This window comes from Gossypium hirsutum, chromosome D12 (assembly GCF_007990345.1).
Source record: "Gossypium hirsutum isolate 1008001.06 chromosome D12, Gossypium_hirsutum_v2.1, whole genome shotgun sequence".
In the NCBI taxonomy this organism is placed as follows: Eukaryota; Viridiplantae; Streptophyta; class Magnoliopsida; order Malvales; family Malvaceae; genus Gossypium; species Gossypium hirsutum.
The window spans coordinates 54,332,179-54,338,174 of record NC_053448.1 but is presented as its reverse complement, the minus strand read 5'-3'; positions in this window follow the sequence as shown (position 1 = coordinate 54,338,174).

Below are 5,996 nucleotides of genomic sequence, written 5' to 3'. Positions count from 1 at the left end.
GTCTTCATTATCATTCCCAAAGTGGACTACTGGGTTTTTTTCTTTTTCTAACCCCATATCCAATAACTGGGTTAACTGGTTCATCAGATTTCTTTGGACTTCTAGCATCTGATCCTTCATATCTTGTTGAAATTTGGCCAATTGCTCTTGCGTCTGTATTTTCCTTTGCTCTAATCTCTCCAACCTTTGGTCCATTCCTTTAGTTTCTGTTCGAGTAGCGCAAGGGTGTTGGTTTCTATTGACTCTGAAATGATTTCGTTTGATTAGGGTCTTTTAGTGAAATTTGATGCATGCAATGAAACGTAATGCAGATGCATAAAATAAATGCAAAAAGAGACGTTGATTCTTGGTTCAATTTTATTAGAACAACTTTACTAGAAAACAAATCTCTTTACATAAAGTGAATATATATACGGGTTTGCCCTCATAGGCGGAGACATTCGATCCTCTTCTTCATTTGAGCGTTAAGATAAATCTCATAAACTCTTCAAAAGGGACGTCTCTTCTATATCTTTTTTGCTTGATCCGGGCCACGACTCATTGCTCATTCATCGTCGTGATGCTCGTTGGCTTCTCTTTAAGAAAGTTCAGCGGCTCTCGAATAATCTTTGTTATTTTGAATCCTCGGGTAACGGAGCAATAGTCGTGTAGTCCTCCATTAAACTATCATCCTTCTCTTATCACGTTTTCTGGAACCATATTCGGACAGCTGTATTGTCATCCACTTTATCGAGAAACCCATTTTCTTATGACAAACTCTCTGTTTAGCAACTGAACGTGAATCAACACCTCTTTTTTTATGATGAAAATGCAATGCAATCAAAACCAAAACAAAAGAAAACAAGTTAGTACAAAGCAAAAGCAAGTAAGAATAAATAGAACACCTATTCGGGTGACCACTAGGGGTTTGAAGTGGTTCTACCTAGGGTAGGCTCTTAGGTCCACTACATGCGGTTCAGCTCTAAAGTAAAGGTACCCAAACCAGCAGATTCGTCGATCCTCATCCATTATAGGCTCATACGGGCCAAGTTCGATTCAGGGGAATACATTTCCCTATGACTGCACAGAGATGAAAATCTCACGAAGACATTGGTACTTATGTATCCCGAAAGGGATCCACTATCCTGCACGGAGGTGAAAACCTCACGAAGGAGTAGCTTCTCACTCCCACTTAAAAGGGTGTGACCAACAATCATGCAATGCAATGTGTGGAGATATAAAAATTTAAAATACAAAACATAATGAAAACTACAACTCAAAACAAATGAAATACAATGAGAGGATCGTATATTTAAACCATATTATCAACTTTCGGCAAAAAGACAAGAAATAATCAACTCGTGGCTTGACTCTCTTATTTTGCTCCCCAGCGGAGTCGCCAAGCTGTTGACACCATTTTTTGATAAAAACGGGGTCGACTTGGTTTTTGAAAAATGAAATCGAATGTGGGAGTCGCCACCAATCCTTTTGGATAAGGTGTGATCGGATCACCTTGAAAGTGGTTGTTTTTAATAAATGATTTGATTTTATTAAAATAACGATTTTGGTCTACGAAATTCAAAAAAATGGGTTCGGGAGTCGGTTACGTAAGAGAAAGGATTAGCACCCTCGTAATGCCCAAAAATCGATACCTAGTTGATTAGTTAATGTTTTAATGTCGAATATTGAAAACTTTAAAGAGATTTAAAGTACGATCCTTAGAAAACTCGAATGACATGGATTAAGATATAAGAGGATATTTGGCTATTTGGTCCAATGAGAAATCGAAACCCAGCACATTAAAGCACGTTTTCTTGAATTTCCAAATGCAAAACATTGCCTTATTTTGAAATTTTAAAAGGATATTTGGCTATTTGGTCGAACGAGAAAAATCGAAACCCAACACATTAGGGCACGTTTTCTCGAATTTCCAAACGCAAAACATTGCCTTACTTTGGAATTATTAAAAGGATATTTGGCTATTTGGTCGAACGAGAAAGATCGAAACCCAGCACATTAGGGCACGTTTTCTCAAATTTCCAAACACAAAATATTGCCTTACTTTGAAAAATTTTCTTTTTTAAGTATGGTGTTAATATGCATAATGGAATAATAAATATGATAATGTAAATAAAAATAATACGAGCAATAACAACAAAGATAAGTAAAAATGACAAATCAGTAGCATACATGAAATGATAAGTAATAAACAAATAGGATTACGATGCTTTTCAAATAATAATGAACACGTAATAAATAAACATCAAATAAGACAATAACAACAATAATGAAAATATTATTAACATAAAAACAAAAATAAAAATCTATGTATATATAACAAAATTTGAAAATAGTAAATATATGTATAAATAAATAAGTAAATAATGATAGTATATATATGTTTATGAATATGAATATATTAAAAAAATATGTATGTATACGTATATACAAATCATGAAGTTTTAAAAAATATAAGCATGTATATATATTCATAAAAATAGAAAATATATATAGATATATAAACATGTATATAAATTACAAAATATATAAAATATATATATGAGTACGTATGTATGTATGTATGTATGTATATATATATAAGTTATAAAAAATATATATGTACATATATATTATGAAAATGTATTTATGTATATATATAACTAAATCTGAAATTAAAAAAAGGTATGAATGAGTAAATAATTATAATAATAAGGTAAGTAAAAAAAATACAATAATAGTAATAGTAATATAAAAAATGATAATAGTAAACTAATGGTAATACTATTAAAACTAATTAATTTAATAGAAAAAATAACAAAAAGGACTAAGTTGAACCTTAAAACAAAATTTAGGGAGCAAATCTGTAAATAAAATAAAGGGGGACTATTATGAACGCACGAATAACATGTAGGGACTGAAAGGGTAATTTTCCCTCTCCCTCCAAAACGGCGTCGTTCAAATAAGAACTAAACCGAAATTGCAAGAAAAATAACGGGGTAAAATTAAAAAAAAAACAAAGAAACTTGATTGCAACACTATTTAAAAGCGGAAGGGTGAAGGTGCAATTAGCCCTTCCGTAAAAAAACACGCGGATTTGCCAGGCGGGTCGGGTCGAAGTTGGGTCGGCCTCACCAAAACGACGTCGTTTTGAAATTTTAAAGGGCTGAGCAAAACAACGTCGTTTTGCTTCCCTATTTAAACCAACTTTTTTTTAAAATCTTCATTTTCTTCCTTCCTAAAAAAAAAGTCTCAATAACTCTCTCAAATCCTCTCCCCCTCCCCCCAAGCGCCGGTCAGAGGTTCGGTCAATGGCCATTGAGCCAGCCGCCGATTGCCGGCGCCGCCGTGTACGGCGGTGGGTAAAAAAAAATTCCCTTTTTTTCCCCAATGCAGCCCTTTGACCCCGAGCACTCCGGCGACGACGAAAAGGTAAGAAAAGACCTCCCTTTTTTTATGTATTTACTGTTATTTCGAAATAAAAAAATAAAAAAAATAAAACGTAATAAGAACAAGAAAGTTACTTTGATTTCTTTTTTTGAATCTGTGTTTTTTTTTTGAATCGGCTTCTCCTTTTTTTTCGAAAAATCCCCCCTTAATACAAAAGATTTACATGGCTCTTATAGCCATTTATAACTTATTTTTTTAATCTATTTGTCACTTCTATTGCAGGCACGTGGGCGGTACGGCGCTGACGTGAGAGGAACGGCGGAGCAAGTGGCGGTAGCTTGCAATGGAAGGGCGGCGGCAGACTAGAGGACCCTAGGTGCGGCGCACCTAGGGTTAGGGTTTTCAGAATTTCTGAAAATAATTTAAGTTGTGGGCTAGGTTTTGATTATTTTGGGCCTGGGTTAATTTGGTTGGGCCATGAGGATTTTGGGCTTGTAATTGGGTTAAAATTTTGTAAATGGACTATTAATAATTTGGTTTAATTTTTGGTGCGGGCCCGGGCAAAAATGGGCTTGTACACATTGCTCAGTGCGTAGTGGACTATTCTCGTCAGTGCAAAACGCAAATAGTCATTGGCTTTATTGTATCTTCAAGGTTAATTTACTTGGAACTCATTTGCACACCGAAGATAGGTGGGGGCGAATATAACCTTAAAGATAGTGCCTTGATACACGCATTGGAGCCTTGTCCTATTTCTGTTTGAGTTCCGTTCGTGTGTTCGAGATTTTGCTCACCTGAGATTTGTTCTAACAATTTTAAGGTTATATTTCATGATGAATACTACAACACATGGAAGTGGAAAACTAAGGGAGTTGGCTTCCAACTTTGTCAAACTTGATAGGTTTGATGATGGCAATTTTCGACGATGGCAGAAAAAGATGCACTTCTTATTATCAACTTTGAATATTGTTTATGTTTTGGATACTCTAAACCATGGTTTGTATGTAAAGTCATTTTGACCAAGCAGTCCGCAACATTATTAAAGCTCTGAGGAAAATGTTGTATGTCCCAATGTCTTATATTTGCCAGAGGTTGATTAATACGTCCAATAAGGGCGTGATTTGAACTCGTAAAAAAAGAAGACTGGACGACCTTGACCACCTCCAAGCATTTTGTTTGAATTATCACACCCTTATATTGCTTGTCTTGGATGAGGATTAATCCATCAAGGATACCCCACAATTCAACATTAAAAATTGAACAATTGCCCAAGTATATGTTATATCCCATAATCCACTCCCCTTTCCCATTTCTTATAACTCCTCACATAGTAGCTTTTCCAGAAGTCACCTAAACTGCTCCATCTGTGCAAAGATTAAACCAATTTCCCGGTAATTGAGCAGCTGAACTAGGCTTCAGTCGTCTAGACACTTCCTCCCTGAAAAAAGAAACAAACTATTTTGCGCAAATGTATGATATCTTAACTATCTCACCTATATTCCATATGACGCCATGAAATAGAAAAAGATTCCAATTCTTCCAAATTTGCTATGCAAATAAACCAAATAAACATGACCAATTTACTTCATTGGTGATTGATTTTACATGGCTTTGCGGATTGGATTTTAACTACTGAAAAATATCACATGTAAAGAAGCGTTCACTGGATCCCTTCGGAAGGACTTGCAACTAAATTTCTTTGGCTGCTAGATAATCTCTTACATATGGTTTTTTTATGTGAATTAAATATATTGGCATTTTTAGTTCAAATGTGTATTCATATTTATTGGCATTTAACTAAATACTAACCTTTGATCTCGTACTCAATATATATTTGATCTCTCTATCTAACAGGGGATCAAACAGAGATCTTGACTGTTCAAAAATATTTATATGAGAGGAAAAAGAAAGAGAAATTGGTTATAATTATAAATTATAACAAGATATACACTGGAAAGTTAATTTAGTTTACAATTATAAATTATAATAGAGTAAAAGAATTCAAAAGTTAATGTAAAATACGTCTATCCTTCGAAGTATATTCAAATAGTCCTTTTCAACTTTTTTTCTATTGAAAAAATTTTAAATCTAATTAAAAATGCTAAAAATCAAAAGGAAAAATATGATTTGTCATTCTCCTATTGGAAGGGGATAAGGATGACGTGGAATCACAGTTTCGTATTATCCTTTCCCTTAGTTTCGAACAAAATTTCATAAACCTTGTTAAAATCTATATATAATTAAATTTTAAATAAAACTGTAATAATATATTTTTATTTTTATTCATTTCTCCATTTCTAATTTTAAAATAAGATAATTTTGGTACTTTTAAAAAAAATTAATTTATTTAAATGTGATTTTAACGTTTGGTATGTAAAAATTAACTTTCTCTTCTTAAATTGTAATATTAATTTGAGAGTTATTTTTTCATTATAGAAAGTAAAAAAAAAATATTAAACAATAAAAAGTTGAAGAGAACACAAAAACAACATTGATTTATCAGCCATGAGTTTTTTTAATAATATGACAATGTTAAAACCTTAAAATTTTAAGATTTTTAGATTGATTATGTGCGGGTTTTATTTTGATCTAGATTTAAATATATCCTGATTAATTTTGGTTATAGTTAT